We start from the raw sequence: 15,838 nt of genomic DNA, 5'->3' as shown, positions 1-15,838 counted from the left end.
AATTTGCCTTGTATTTAATGTTTTATGGCTTATTTTGTTTAGTGATTGAGAGATATTTTATGAATAATACAAAAAAAGTTTTCATGTTGATTTTTTTAAGGGTATTGTCAAGTTATAAATTATGTCATCTTCAGGTTGATGTTGGAAAAAAAATCCCACTCACATCTGCACAAATACATTAAAAAAAATTTTTTTTAAAGAGGATTCATTGACCTTCACGGAAGACAATTTTATTCATTTATTTGCTTTATTTGTTTGTTTGATCATTTGGGTTGCAACACACCGAGGGACATTTTAACAGCGTTTTGACAAAAATGTACTCAATGATTATCGAAATGAAATCATTGTTAGCAAGAGATGATCATTGGTAAAGAAAGTCTAAATTTCTTTACTTCTTTATACATGATATATTTGCACACGTTTTGGAAAGGTAGATTGTTGGGTAGTTTTACATCTTTTTTCCATTACTGAATAATAACCAAAACTCATGAGTGGAGTTTAAAAAAAATGGACATAAATAAATACTAGACCCACTGATGCCTTGAGGTGATTCTTTCCCTCTGACTGTGCTAAACAGTTGACACGTCCAGTTCAATGAGCTCATATTCACATTTTTTTCCACAGCCATTTGAAGTTCAAAACAGTGGAAATTTTGAACATTTCTGAGTTTCAACTAACAACTAATGTATTTTAATTTGTTGTACAGATTCATGCTTTTGAATCATTAAGTTTGTCCAAAAAAAAAAACAAACTCAAATTCAGCAGGAAGCCAGACTGCATACATAAACATGGGTGTACAACTGTGAAGTTATTATTTTACATCCATCATAGCCTGGAATTGTAACTGTAAGGCAAATTGATAACGGAGAGAATAAGGAGTCCACACTGATCAGCATCAACAGCAATAAAACACCTGCCTAAAATGGCGTTGGTCTCGCTCACCAAAACAGCTCTGACCCGTTGATGCATGGACTCCAAGACCTCTGAGGGTGTCATGTGGTATCTGGCACCAAGATGTTAGCTGCAGATCCATTAAGCCCCCGTGGACCGCACTTGTTTTTCCAGCACATCTCACAGATGCTTGGTCAGATTGAGATTTGGGGCATTTGGGGGCCAAGTTAAACTTGTGAACTCTTTGTCAAGTTCCTCAGACTATTTGTGATCGCTTTTTTTTTTTTTTTTCACTGTTGCAGGGTCTATAACCCGAGTGAAAAAGAAGGGGGGGTGCTTGGTCAGCAGGTGGTTCTGTCAAAGTAACATCCATGAGTTTCCCAGCCCGTTGACTAGAGTGCCTCACTGCCTCTATCAGCTTGTATATGCTGCAGCCTGCTACCATTTCCTCCCCTGCATGGGGTCTCTGGCTACTCAACTCCAGACACACCAAGCTGTGATACACTGACAGCTGTCTATCATGAACAGCACGAACCCTTTCAGCAGCACCGCACAGACTAGCTTTCCCTCCTTGCAAATCAATGACACTTAGTCACCATGTTCACTTCTCCTTTCATGGACCTGCAGGTGAAGACTGGACCAAAATATTTGCTATTGCACTGATAACATATTCACTTCCGCTGTCAGGGGTTTTAATGTGGCTCTATGTTCTCCTGACAGTGCACCGACTGATGGAGGTATTATACAATAAAGTTTGCCGTCTTCTTAGTTAATATTGATGAAGTATTTTTTAAAAATTTGGACGGTTCAATAATAATTTAACACGTAAGGTTTAGCACCCGGGCTACAACCCCAGCTTGAGTGTCAGTCTGCTTCACTTGAATGAATGTTGTTCAAGAAAGACTCCATTTTTATAAAGCCACCAACAAGAACTGCACTGTGAAATTTCAAGTAAAAGACAGTTTTTTTTTTTATATAAGGCAGAATAATTTAATAGACATTAACTCTGATATAAAAGGGCTCAGGGTCCTCCCCACACATGTATCAATATACAGACATTAAAAATCCTGATTACATGGGAATTCAAATGTTCTTCATGCACCTGTTTAATTACTGTTTAAAGTTTGTGTTTAAATTCTTTCTGTTTTTGTTCTGGTGGCACCAAATTTTCACATTAAACGTGTGTGAACTGGACCAGGGTCAGTTTCCAAAATATCGGTGACGTCATAAGTCCTGTTCACAGCATCCGATTGTTTTAACGGAGCAAAGAGAAAAATTGCACTGAACGTGATGTAAAAATAACAAAACAACAACAACAACTTTCTCATGTCAAACTCTGCACATATATTATCCGACACAGTGAATGTCAGTTCAAATGTCGGAGTAGAAGAAGAATATTTTCTTTATTTTCTCCGTTTTTTTGGGGGGGGGGGGGGTACAAAAAGTAAATCAATCCGCCAATGGAAGAAGCATTTCTTTTCTTCATGGAAAATATGACCTGAAAATTCATATAATAATGATTCTGTCTTATATTAATTAGGTTTTTTTTAACGTTTTTGCTCCAAATACAAATCTCTGTCTTTGCGCGTCCCTGCTGAGTTCAGTGCTTGCACGCGCGCGCACACACACACACACACACACACACACACACACACATACACACACCGTATTTAGTCCAATGGGCGGGACTGTGAGTGGCTGCAGGAAACTCCTCAGTCAGCCTTCGTGCGTCTGTGTGTCCGGGACGCATCTTGATCGAAGCGCAGCTCAGTCAGATGAAACTGTGAAGTGTGTGGTCAGTGTATATATGTGCGTGTGTGTGAGAGTGTGTGTATGTATGTGTGTGTGACGTTGGGTCAGGTCGGATCTCCATTTAACCAGGCTGGAGCAGCGGTCACAATCCATGGCTGACTGAGGCGGCGGTGCAGTTTCATCTTTGGGCAACTTTTTTGGAATGTAGGACGTCTGTTTCTTGTCGCGGGTGAAAACTGCATGTGTCCGCGTGGATCCGTCTGAGCCGCATTACAACAAGGTGAGTTCACACCTTTGTGCTTTCTTACCTCAAGCAAGTTGTGACAGCTTGCTTTTCTACACACACACACACACACACACACACACACACACACACACACACACACACACACACACACACACACACACGCGAAAAACGCTTCATGGTTTTCTTCTTTGCTTCCATACATTTAAAACAGCTGTACAAAATAGATATTTATAACCAGTTAATGCCTGCCCCCTGTTGAGCTATTAAATATCTTGATTTCTGGAGTTAATATTGTGTCAAGCTACTGCCAGTGAACTCTAATGAAGTGTTCTTGAGCTATAATGTGTTTAATCTCTTTCCTGGAATCAGGAGCCTCTTTGGAGAAACTGACTTGAGTCCTACTAGTGCTGCATCAATAGTGACACTAAAGTCACGGGAGCTCTTCTGTTACGAAAAATTGGTTCCCTGCACATATCAAAGGTTGCTGCCAACTTTCAGAAACTGTGTCACCCAGCTCAGGGGTATGACGTTGCAGCTGAAAGGTTCTCTCAAATCAAATCTACGTTCTCCATCCCTGCGTGTTGCATCTTGAGCCATTTTGCCAGCGTTGCTGCGTCAGCGCTGATGTTGGCCGAGCAGCCATGAATGGTGATGAGGATGTGTGCTGACAGCTGAGGGGGGACAAGATGGGCTGTTCCATTACTGACTGACTGAACTGGGGTGTTCATGCTACCATATGCTCCTTTTACATCATGCTGCTAAACATTTGGGCCAACCTCATGGCTCGTACTACCTTCACCCTCGAGATAGTCACGAAATCCCATCAGCTGGATAAAGAGGTGTATTCCATTTTGCTTTGAAGCACATAGAAAAAAGAGGTCAGGAGTCTTTCTTCATCTTCCCTGTGTTATTTCTGCCTTCTTACAGAGTTTCAAAGTTATACATTATCATTTGAATATATAAAATCCCATAGAAATATTGCCGGTTTCAATTTCAAATAATCTTAATCATCTGATTTGATTTAACTCGCAACTGCTACAACTGATAAGTAACAGATAGTCATCCAAATTTTCAGTGCTGATCACCAAAATGTAGGTGATACTAGGTCATAATCATAAGGTTTATTGAGCGAGCATGCTACAACTGGTGCACAGGCCCTGCACTATGTTGACTTTGATGTTAACCCAGTAACTCTGAGGAATGTTTTGGGGATATCAAGTGTTTCATGTGTGTACAGAGAACTGATGAAGCCCAGTGCATTTTTTTTTCTTCCCAGAGCCACTCAGCAACGCTTGCAGTTAACCTAGATAAGGTGTTAATGTTTCAGTGGGACATATCGATGGTGTTTAAATGACGTGAAATCACCGGCGAATAACATAAACTGCCGTGGCTGATTCATATGTTGCACCAGTGGATACACTGTCCGTCTCATCTTCATCACCAACATCACTTATCTTGTTTTGATTTGTGACATATGTTCTTATGACTTAGTATTTCATAATGATTACAATGGCGCTCGATTGCTGTCAAACTCTCTTGTTGACAATTTGTGATTTTCCTCTCTAGTTTTCTTAATGAAAACCAGTATTCCCCAGTTTTAATGATTCTTTCCCACGGCCTGTTTATGCGCACAGAATATCAATCTACAACATTGTGCTTCAGGCTCAGGAGGAAGCTGAACAGACATTGCTGCCTCTGAGATGTGGGCTAATTATGACCATTCTGTTTTTGCTTAAGCACGTCTGTGTCTGGGGTTCTGAGTCTCTTTGCTGAAACTATGCTGTGGCGTAGGTTAGTTAACTGATGGCACACCGCCTCATCTCTGATGTTACGGAGCATGTTGTGGGGAAAGTAGGTTACTGGGCCATGTCCTGCAAGCTTAAACTGAAGGCTAGTCTGAATATTGCTAGAGCTGCTTAGTGTGACTCGGCATGCACAAATGGTGTAGGTCTGTGCAGCAGCGGAGGGATCCTTTCTACCCTCTGTCTCTTTAAGAAAGCAGAGCGTGGCTCCGCACAGAATGAATGCTGAATGTTCAACCTATGTTGATTCACCTCAAACACACATGAAATGCAGCGAAATCTCAACAACAGGTTGACTAAAATCACAGGTTGAGTTGCTCATCCCCTTACATGTCAACTGTCATTTTTAATATTTACATTGTGTGAATATTTACATTCTCTGTGTTTTCCTGGTGTGAGTGTTAGTTTAGTATTAAATGGACTCTGTTACCATTGTGGAAACGTTTGTACTTGTTTCCTGTGTGAAGCCTATATGGAGCTGAATGTATTTTTTCCTATTTTGACATTAATAGTTTCCTCTAGGAATAACAAACTTGATCATGGACTCTACAAACTACAGCAGTTCTGGAGCTGCCAGTCAGGATGCTGCTGCCAAAGAACCTGAAAATTTAAATCAAAACTTAGATCAATCGTATAAGACGAAGAAGAATTAATAACCTAGAACTTGTTTCGATTTCATTGTGTGAGAATGTGGGTCTATTCTGATGCAATACAAATGATTAATGGTGTGCGTAACAATGAAAACACGAAACAGGCAAACCTGCAAGACATTAATTTGCAAATAGGGAGTTGTTGAGTCCAAATCCTGGCTGTTACCCGAGGTAATAACAATAACAATAATGATAGTAATAATGATAGTAACACAACCCAAATGGAGCGTGATATATGCAGCCAGGAACTGTACATTTACAGTAATTTCAAAATTATGTTGAGAAAAGAAAAATGTTTTATGTAATACCTCTGCCAAGGAACTAATGTGATCACCAGTGACTGAGTGGTTTGTCTGCAGGATAATTCACACACTTGTGATATTCAGTTCGATTTTGAAATTGATCCAGAGCCAAATCTGATGATGTCATATTACCTTGGCAGAGGTACGCGCCCTCCAGACCAGGGAGCCGCTGCCCACTGTTCCAGAGCTGTCAGTCATGCCCCTTTTACATTGCGGTAATGTTTAACACATTACTCACGACCTTAGAAAAAACAATAAATAAACAAAGAAAAAACCACGAACTCGTTACATTAGTTAATTAATCCGTGAAGAAAGTAATTCATTACACTTCTTGTTACTTTTGTGTTACGTCTCCACGTCACCTGAGCTGTATTGTCAGTTAACAATATAATGTTAAACCTTATACAGGCCTTGACCTCATAGCAGCACAAATCCCTAACCTACTAAGGAGGACACACATGATCTGTCTTTCACGTTATTTGATAAAGTAAATCTACAATGCAGACAATACAAAAAATAGGTGAGAATGAGGCCAGGAGGAGAGTTAAGGTAGCATCGACAATAGCGTTACCTCAAAAAAACGTACAAAATACAACAGGCGTTGGCAACCCTCATAAAGCTGAATCGCGTCAAGATGATATTTTAAAAAAACACACAAATATGAATGAAAAGACCTATTGTTTTCTTTCCGCTCATGACTTTAAACCAAGAAATGAAATCACTGCTTGATAAGTAACTATAATTATGTTTTTCATGAAGTTACGGACGAATGTAATGTGATCACTCTGATTCGTTACACCCAACACTTTAAGAACTACCTGATGACCCTCAATTATCCGAGGCCTCTGCGTTACACAGATCTCGGAGGAAATCATTCCTAATTTCCATCACAATCACAGGATATGTCCTTGCTCTGTATCAACTTTATTTACAATCTTTAGAGATAGTTCGATTGAAAACAGGATACCACGTTCTGCACAAGTACAAGCAGAAACATCAAACACAAGCAGACCGCTGCACACCAAACATTAAAGGAACTCAGCAGAGGACATCGCTCCGCCAAGGCTGATGTGAAAAGCAGTTTTAGATTAGATTAGATTCTTTAATGACCACACAGTCCGAGTGGCGCAATTTGTTTTCAGTACAGTACATTGCATTACATGAAATAGCTTTTACCATGGAGCAATGTACAGTGAAGGTCCAGTGACAAACTTTTTTTTAATCATTGTTCTTTTTACGCTGTTGAATACGGCCTTGGGTGTCTTGAAAGGCATCCCTGAATAAGATGTAAAATGTATAATTATTATAAATAAATGCGAAATAATTTCTTAAACGATAGGTCTGATGTAGCATCTGCTTCAATATACATTGATTCTTCCTCTGCCCTGCTACATCCTCCACCATCCTTTTGTGGGGAAAACATGTGCGCTAGTTTTTACCTTCAAAAAGGGACTCGGCAGAAGTGATATTGATATTCACAAACAAAAGTCATCACATTTAAAATCTCCTCGTGCAAATCATCATGAAGTTGATGTAAAGAATCTCTATCTGGAGCTTAGATTAGGGGTGTTCATTTAAATAATATATATTAGATGTTACAATAATTTAAAAATGTAATTATTTTTGCAGAAGCTTGGAACCTCTCATTTTCCCTTGATAATATTTGATAGATACTTGATTCCAAAATTGGGTTTAACGGGAAAAACAACTTAACCAAATATAACTGATAACATCCATCCATCCATTTTCTATACCGTTTATCCTTTAAGGGTTGTGGGCGGGGCTGGAGTCTATCCCAGCTGACATCGGGCGAGAGGCGGGGTTCACCCTGGATGGGTTGCCAGTCTGTCACAGGGCCATCAGGAGCAATGAGGGGTTCAGTATCTTGCTCAAGGATACTTGGACATGGTCAAGTAGGAAGTGAGGATCGAACCAGCGACCCTTCGGTTACTAGACGGCCACTCCACCTCCGGGCCCCTTTATAGATAACATGACTGTATAATACTAGAACAAAAGTAGTGGTAACCTCAATAAGGGCATCAGAAAATTATGCAGAGACTTGATTTTGTAACACAAGTTTGAGTGGGTGAGATGCTGTTGGCCTTTTTGAGTTCAAACAAGACGTACTGGCTCAATCCAGAGGCTGGGTGATGTTCCAGTAACACATAACTCAGCTTAAGGCTGTCATTTGAAGTGAGCTTTTAGTAGAAGGACTGTTATAAAAGAAAACAGAACATGCTTTTTGAATGTATCCAATTATATTGATTCATCAGTTTGTATTCCTCTAGATTCATAAAATTATTAATTTTTCTCTCTAAAATGTCATATCTTCGCAGCATCCAGTATGACATCATCGACTTTCCATTTATCATGATGTAGAGCAGAGGTAGGAAGATTGAAGACACAGAACTGGCAACAATCACTTATTAAACGAGCCGGTGATAGTTTCTGTCTGGTGCAGCTTTAAGGACTCCCTAAATAAACACAAGATTAAAGGAACAGGCTCTTCTAACCCTTTGACGCCACTTTTTTATGTGTGAATAACTGCAGTCATGAAGCTAAAATTTAGAACAGCTGGCAGATGCCCTTCAAGGCATGAGATAAGCAAATAGACTAAAGAGGGCGACATGGCTGATTATTCCCATCAAACAGGCATTCTTCACTGTTGCCTGCCGTGCTGAACTTGGCTTTATTTGGCCAGTGGAACTATGTTGCACATGACTCTTGAGACTATGATTGGTATTCATGTCACCCTCTTTAACCTTGGAACTATGACAGACAAAATGTTCAGCTACAGTTATATAAGTGCCTCTACAGACGTCATCGCCCTCGCCGCTGTCGCTGATCTCTTGCTCCAAAGCACAGTCATTGTCCTCACTTACTTCAGGCTTTGGTGCACTAGGGCATGATTAAGACATTTAGCTTTTTTTGTGACCTGTGTTGCTTTTTTAGGTCTCTTCATTCAATAATATGATGATCTCAGCTACAGTAAATATGTTTTGTTACGTCCGGGGAAATTAACTCATTTCAGCCACTTCTTGAAGGCTTTCTATCCTCTTTTATTCATTTTCCGGTTTTATTTTTCAAGAGGTAACTTTCAAGAATCGGGTGTGGCTGCGCTTTATATTACAATGGCAGAAAAAAAAAGGTTTTACAATATGTGTTGGCTGAGTCACTGTTTGTGACCTATATGGTTCAGATCTTTAGCTCAGGGCGTTGGCTGAATGTAGCTTCTTTCTTTTTTTTCTTTTTCTTTTTTTTTCCCTTTTCCGTGGAGTAAAGCACTCTACAGGAGGTCAGGGATCGGGTGCTGACGTGAAATTAGCGCCCGAAGACAGATTCTTCGTTTCTGTGGATCGTCTCAATCTGCGATATAAAGACGCGAAAAACAACAAAAAAACAAACAAACAAAAAAAAACCTGACCACATCCCGTGACACTGACCTTTCCAGAACAGGAACCTTATTTACAAAAGCAACTCATGCTATAACCATCTGATCTTTTATTTGTTCTTAACGTCAAACTACAAAATAAAGCCAGATTTTTTTGGTATTTTGTATTTTTTTTGGAAACCCTGCCTCTAGGGTAACTCTGTTCCTCCATGCACATGAGGACAAGGTTTGTTACAGTGATTTAAGGGTCTGCTCAAGGACACTACGGCTGGCCTTATGACTCATGAATCATCATCACTGTGAAGCGCTGTCTCTGCCTCTCTGTTAAAGCGAGCTGCTGCTGAGCTGAATAACGCATGTGTACGTTCCCATTCACAGAAACTGCACCCAAAATTAGCTGTATTTCACTTTACTTTAATCAGATGTGAGGCAGTAGCCCAGTACGTAAAACGAGTCAGTGTGATTATTTGTTTTCCCCCAGAGCACTAATGACCCTTTCATCATTAAAAATGTAGATGTTATTAACCCACTTTCTTCATCAAGCATATTATGATTATATGTAAACTCATTTTTCTCAGTGAACGAGCCCTCGGGTGAAATAGATGCCATCTGCAGCTGTTTTTGCCTCTATAGTTCTACTAGAATGTTAATTACCTTAAAAAATATACACCCACACACACACATGCGCGCACACACACGCACGCACACACACGCACACACACACACACACACACACACACACACACACACAGATGAATGAGTAGCTCTTTCATTTCTGAATTGAAAATGCCTCCAGTTAGGGTGTCTGTGGATTACAAATGAGATGGAATGGATATGTGGTCAATAGTGCAATTCAATACACAGCTACTATTTTATACCTGTTTCCTCGAAGAGATGAATTGCTTTCATTACAAGCTGCCTACCTCCCTTAAGAGAAACCTGCGTCAAACAAAAGAGATTTGTGTGCTTTCAAGAGGAAGCTTTGGAAATATGGAAAGCAGTGTTTCATAACAAGGAAAATGAAACAGCAATAGACAGGAATGGAGACATAAGGTCATTTTTTCCATGGGCCGCTTGCAAAAGGCTGTTTGAGTTCACCTCACAGTCGCAGCACAGAGTGAGAGAATGGCTGGTTGTGGTTTTACAAACACTTGCTAATGCATTCATAATGATTATGTTATTCTGTTTATCTAAATGGCTCTTTGTGGTATTGCTAAAGAATCGCTAGCCTTTCCCCAGCCAGGAATGGAATCAAAGACTCACCATCTGAGCTTGAGACAGCGCTACAAAGAAAAGCTGCAGTGCCCTTTCCACCCGTGCCCTAGAATCATGACCCACATATTTGCTCACACACTGCCTGTCTTTTTCCTGAGCAGCAGCAGACAATGGCAGGCCCCGGAATAATGTGATGATTCTTTTAGTGTAGCTGGGAGAATATAATTGAGGAAATCTGAGAGTAGAGCTACCTGGTGAGAGGATGTTTGCTTTATAGGTCGCCTTTCCTTATTGCAATGATGCAACTACCTGCAGTGAGGTTGTGCTGTGTGGAGATTGTGTAATTATAAAGCGGCCGTGGTAAAGATTCACCAAAATCCTTGACAAAGATTCTTCTGTAGGTACAAAATAACACGGAATAAGTGAAAGAGGCTGATATAAAGTGTACTAAAGCTAAGAATGGACGGTTATTAGTTAGCGATTTTTATACATTTATCATTGTCAGTTTGATTTATTCTAGAAATCATAGGCTGTCAAAGTTATTCATGCATTGGACCCCCAGGTTGACACTTTATAAATCATTGGAGGTGATTTTGCTCAATAGGAACCCTTATTGAGATATTTAGGACTGATGACTGCCTCTTTCACAAGCATTTAAACACGAGAAATCTGTTCAAGGATTTATAAATAATTAACTTCTTTCGTTAATTGTTTAGTAAATGTTTTGTTTAGTTACTTTTTACTTTTCTTCATAGGAGAGTCACTTTTTTTCTCCAAATTACCTGAAATTTTGCAGAAATAAGAAAAAAAAATTAAATGACCTGGAAATTAGTAGCAAGTAAAATGAAATCATATGTCTGAAAAGACCCTCAAGGACCCCTGATTTTGAGAGCCCCTGATCCACATACTCATGACGAGAGTGCGAATGAATAAATGAAAATGCTGTATCAACATAATTGCTTTGCTTAATAATTTACTCAATTCGTAATTCACATTGCTCATTAATGTATTGACTAAGCACAAAAATATTCCACGTACTCCATCACTCAGGCCGGTCACAGGGTCAGGCTGGTCACGCCACCGTTATGGAAGTGACGGTGGAAGGTCTTGTGTTTTTCTTGGGAGCCCAGCAGGTGAGGATGTTTCAGACTGAACTGTGACAGGATTGTCCAGCGGGCAGCGCTCAGAGAGTGTGAGGGTTCAGCTGTTGCCCAGGGGAGGATTAGTGTGAAGCTGCTGCTCAGTTGAGACACACCAAAGCTCTGCTGAGGAGATGTGGGTGCTCACTGACCGCCGCTTTCTTACACCGGCTAATCAAGGGAACAAATATATGTTCTTGTGAGAAATGGTTGTGTTGTTGTTGTTGTTTTTTTAATGCCAATATCTCTGCCTTGCTGTTGGACGAAGTCTGAGGCCATTGCTGCTCCTTCTATACTGAGGTACAAGATTTCCCTTGAACTGAGCATTGTGTAATATCAAACCAGCCAGAAATGAGTAGGTGGATGGCTAAATGGCAGAAATGTGACCACATTTCCTGTGTTAAGGTGGTGTTCTTCAGGTTCTGTACTGACATTTGCAGCTGATTCGATGTTCTTTTATTTCTGTGTAAAGACAAAAAAATAAGTGTTGAACAAAAATCTTCTGTTATTTTGTTATGATGGCTGATTGTATATTTCTTTTATACCTTGTCCTTTAGACTATTTTTTTTATCAAAAAAAGGAAATAATTCTTAAATGTAATTGCAAATCATCTCTTTATGTATGACTTCATCTGAGAAAGTTTTTTTTATCATAAGGAATCAAAACAGCCTACCTCTTTATTGATATTAATCAAACCAGCAAAGGTCTTGATTTCTGTACATAAGTGTAGGGGGAAAAAAATAACACCTGAAGAAAATGGAAACTAGTGGCCTGATGGACAAAGCTGCCTTGGCTCGAGGAAAGTAGACACCACACATTGTTACCATGGGAACACAGAACGAACAGCAGTGCCACAGTCTAATTAATGACAGTCAGTACTTCAGCAGAGGGCCACAATGACATCACCAATAGCAGCATCGCAGATGTAGCTGGAGGCAGTATGGCTTGATGACTCAGTGGTTATTAAAATCAATCAATTTTTCATTCATGTAAAGATAAAGAGTCAAGTGCTCAGTACAGGATGTAAAGAAACTCAAGCTAAACATCTATCAGGTGGGGAGACCTGCTTCTAAATATCATCTTATTATCCAATAGCGATAACATGACCTACATAAAAGAGCGGAAGTAATCCGCATGTAGGCGGATGGTGAATAATGCAGTAAAATGTGGGAGATCTTAATGAATCTTAGATGTCTCACACTTGTTGGGTGCTGGCACGGCATCAGTGTAGTTCAGAACGATCCTACACCACATCCTCTCTCTGGCATTCTTCACTTTCTCAGCAGTGTCTCGGTACTATCATCCAGTGTGTGTAAGCAAACCATCTTATGACACAGATACAATAGCTCAGTGAGCATCATGTAACTAAAACAAATTTGATTTTACCCTCGAGTTGTATTGGATAACACAGCGGAAGCCATCAAAGATCCCATGAAATGAAATTCTTGTTTTAAAAAAAAGGGGGAAAAAAAATGCATGTTCCCAAGTTTGATCCGTGTGTTCATTTCGGATTTTATCAGAAATCCATATCCAAGTACTTTTTTTTACATCAGCATGTTCTAATTTTATGTGAAAATGCGTGATCATAGCCTCTGTCGTTCCTATGCCCCTCCCCATGCCCGTCCATCATGTGATGCGCTGCAGCCACAAGTCTTTCTTGTACACTTACTTTTTGAACTTGGTTGTAACTTGAACTTGGTTGAATTGGCTGTAAAACACCAGGTAGAATATTATAACCACCTTTTAACACAATGACGGTGAATTTGTTCTGAAAATGTTCAGGAAGTCTGAAGGGGCACATGATTTAAATATCGCACGTTAATAATAGCAAACCTCTGTAACGTCGTACTTTTGAGGTCGTAAAATGATGCATAAATTCCCCTGAGCGTTACACAACCTTGACAAATCAACATTTTTTACTCTCAGGATGCGATTTGTTTGGTCTGATAACATCTGGAAAGTCTGACAGGTTTAAGATTAAACTCTTACTCCATAGCTGTTAGTGGAGAGCTAACCAGAAGTTGCCAGTTCGGCTGGCAGAAGTCATATGGTGATGATGCTTTATCGTACAGGCGGAGGTTATGAACGATCACTGCTAATGGTTAATGCAAATGTCAGTCAATATCTGAAAGTTCCTCCATTGCTTCGCGATTTCTCCGGAGACAAGTAAATATGTTGAAACACATCCATCCTGACCGTTATTCAAAGATAGAATACCGTATATCAGTATGAGTGTAATTGTCACCAAGCCGGAAGGCAAACAGTTTAGAGGAGAATAATGAGGGATTTACAGGACCACTTAATTACAGGGTTCACAAGACAAAGACATGAATTGAAACTCTACACACTGCATTCTGGATCACTTGTAACTTAAGAAGAGGTTACTTATTTAAAGCTCATTCAGCTGTAGTACCAAACCTCTTGCAAAAAGATGGGGAGACTTCACCTCCGACCAAGCCGGTGACGCGGACCGTTCACAGCTCTCTTAACAACATCTGTAAATGTACTTGGTAAAGCTGAGGTATTTATCCAGGGGGCGTCTCTGAGACCCTCCACCACTTCTACCTCTTCTAATGGTGACACTGGTGTGTTTTGGAGAGGCTTATTAGCTGTTGCGATGGTGAGATACAAGGAAAGATACGGTCACATTGTGCGCTGATATGAAATGTTGATATGCAGAGAAAGAGAGCATCATTATTTGAAGGAGAGGGTGGCCATGGATGGAATTAGTACAGAGGGTAAAGAGGACAATAGCGTGTGACCATAAACAGTTAGACTAGTCACTAGTGGACTAGAGAGGAAGTTTGAGCCAGCGGTTAAGGAATTTGAAGTGCTGCAGTTTCTTAAGGACCTGGTGGTGATGTATTCAGCTTAAATCAGAGAGAAGAAGCCCGGCATCATTTCTTTGAGTTACTAGCGTTATGAAGCAGTGCTTGGGCACAACAGTGCTGCTAATAGCTAAAATGCTAATATGCAGTTGTGTGACAGGTGTAATATGATTGAACATACAGCTGCAGATGTTTGGGCATAAAACACAGAAGTGGACACATTTGACCTGTTAGATCATGAAAAAATACAGTTCAACAACACAATATGTGTTTGTCCATTATTGAGCTTCAATTTCAGTCCTACAGTGGAAAAGTTTGGGTGTCCCTGTACCCTAGATGTCATTCCTATTCATCCTGAGGGAACTTAAACGTCTACACCAAAGTATTTTACTATCACCTCAAGAAAAGTATTTGGCACAAACTCAAAGAAATGATTTTACTTTTCACATTCCCAATGATACCTTTAGAAATACCCAGTAATGTCCCCTCTCTCTTGGAGGCCAACTGAAATAAAATATAATGTGACAACTACTTGGCAATCAAAAAGAATCCTAGAGAGGTTCAGGAAAAAAAAGCACACAAGTCAACTTTAGATCTTTTGCCTGTCTGAACTTTACTACACTTTAGTTTAAAGTAATCACAAACCAGACAGGTGAGTAAATATAGTGTGTGCAGTTTGTTGAAGGTCAGAGTTTTAAGATAGTTACCTCTCATCACCCTGAGGGGATCTGATGATACAGTAGACTGCAACGTGTTGCGCTCTTGCGTTGCTTATTGTACATGTATTCCATTACTAGGAGGCATATGGTGCTTTTATGGTCTGTTATTATGTTCTTCTGGGTTTTGTTCTCACTGTTCTGATTTAACATATGATGTTCAATTCTATTCTATCTCCATGTTCCAGGAGTTTTTACCTCTGTTGGAAAATTATGGAGTAATATAATCCACTATAATATCTATCGAGTTTAAGATTTTAACACAAATTGTTGAAAGAAGAAAGAGGCTCCACAAATTTTTGAATGCATTAAATATTGCAGGTATTCATGCTCGACTCCAAATGCTTTGTGGGAAACAATCAGACGAGATTGTACAGCTCTTGTCAAACAGCAAAGTATAAACACCGTCTGTGTCAGTTTGCGTCAAATAAGATAGCATGCTAACCTTGACAAGCCAGCTGTAATCTGACGCTATCTTGAGGCTTCTCATACCAGCCAGGCTCATTTCATGCCTGCTACTCACTTATTTGAGTATAAATTGGACCGAGAGAGAATTTGAATGCATTCGTTTTGGATACATTTGAGCAGAATTTATGTTTATGAAACAAACCTTTTGGGAACTCTGAAGGAATTCAGCCTCCAGTCTTCTCAACAATCCTTCCTCCCATCCATCCATGTATGATCATGTTTTGATTCTCAGTGCTCAGAGAGGAGGAGCCATGTTATCAATGAGGTTGCTCATTTAAAAGGATTAGAGAATATCTGAAAATAATAAGTGGTGGTCAGTGCTGATATCGATGCAGGTGGCCATGAATAAACCAAGACAGGAAACACTGCCTTTCCTGGCGAAGCAAGTGTTTTGTTTTCGTCTTGTATTTTTTTATCCACAGCGGATGTCTGCTGAT

The 15,838-nt window shown here is 39.8% G+C and overlaps 1 protein-coding gene across 1 annotated transcript in view; it reads left to right on the top strand.

The window, feature by feature from the left end:
* Positions 1-2,587: 2,587 nt before the first annotated feature.
* Positions 2,588-15,838, top strand: part of npas2 (neuronal PAS domain protein 2) — a 46,008-nt gene continuing 32,757 nt past the window's right edge. Inside the window, exon 1 of the mRNA XM_086227009.1 lies at positions 2,588-2,923. The gene's annotated coding sequence lies outside the window, so the exon portion shown is untranslated. The remainder of the gene's footprint in view (positions 2,924-15,838) is intronic.

Source organism: Aulostomus chinensis, chromosome 15 (assembly GCF_037954235.1).
Source record: "Aulostomus chinensis isolate RoL2024-O1b breed Wild chromosome 15, RoL_Achi_v1.0, whole genome shotgun sequence".
Taxonomy (NCBI): domain Eukaryota; kingdom Metazoa; phylum Chordata; class Actinopteri; order Syngnathiformes; family Aulostomidae; genus Aulostomus; species Aulostomus chinensis.
Note: the sequence above shows the minus strand (reverse complement) of the source record. Positions and strands in the feature narration are given on the sequence as shown.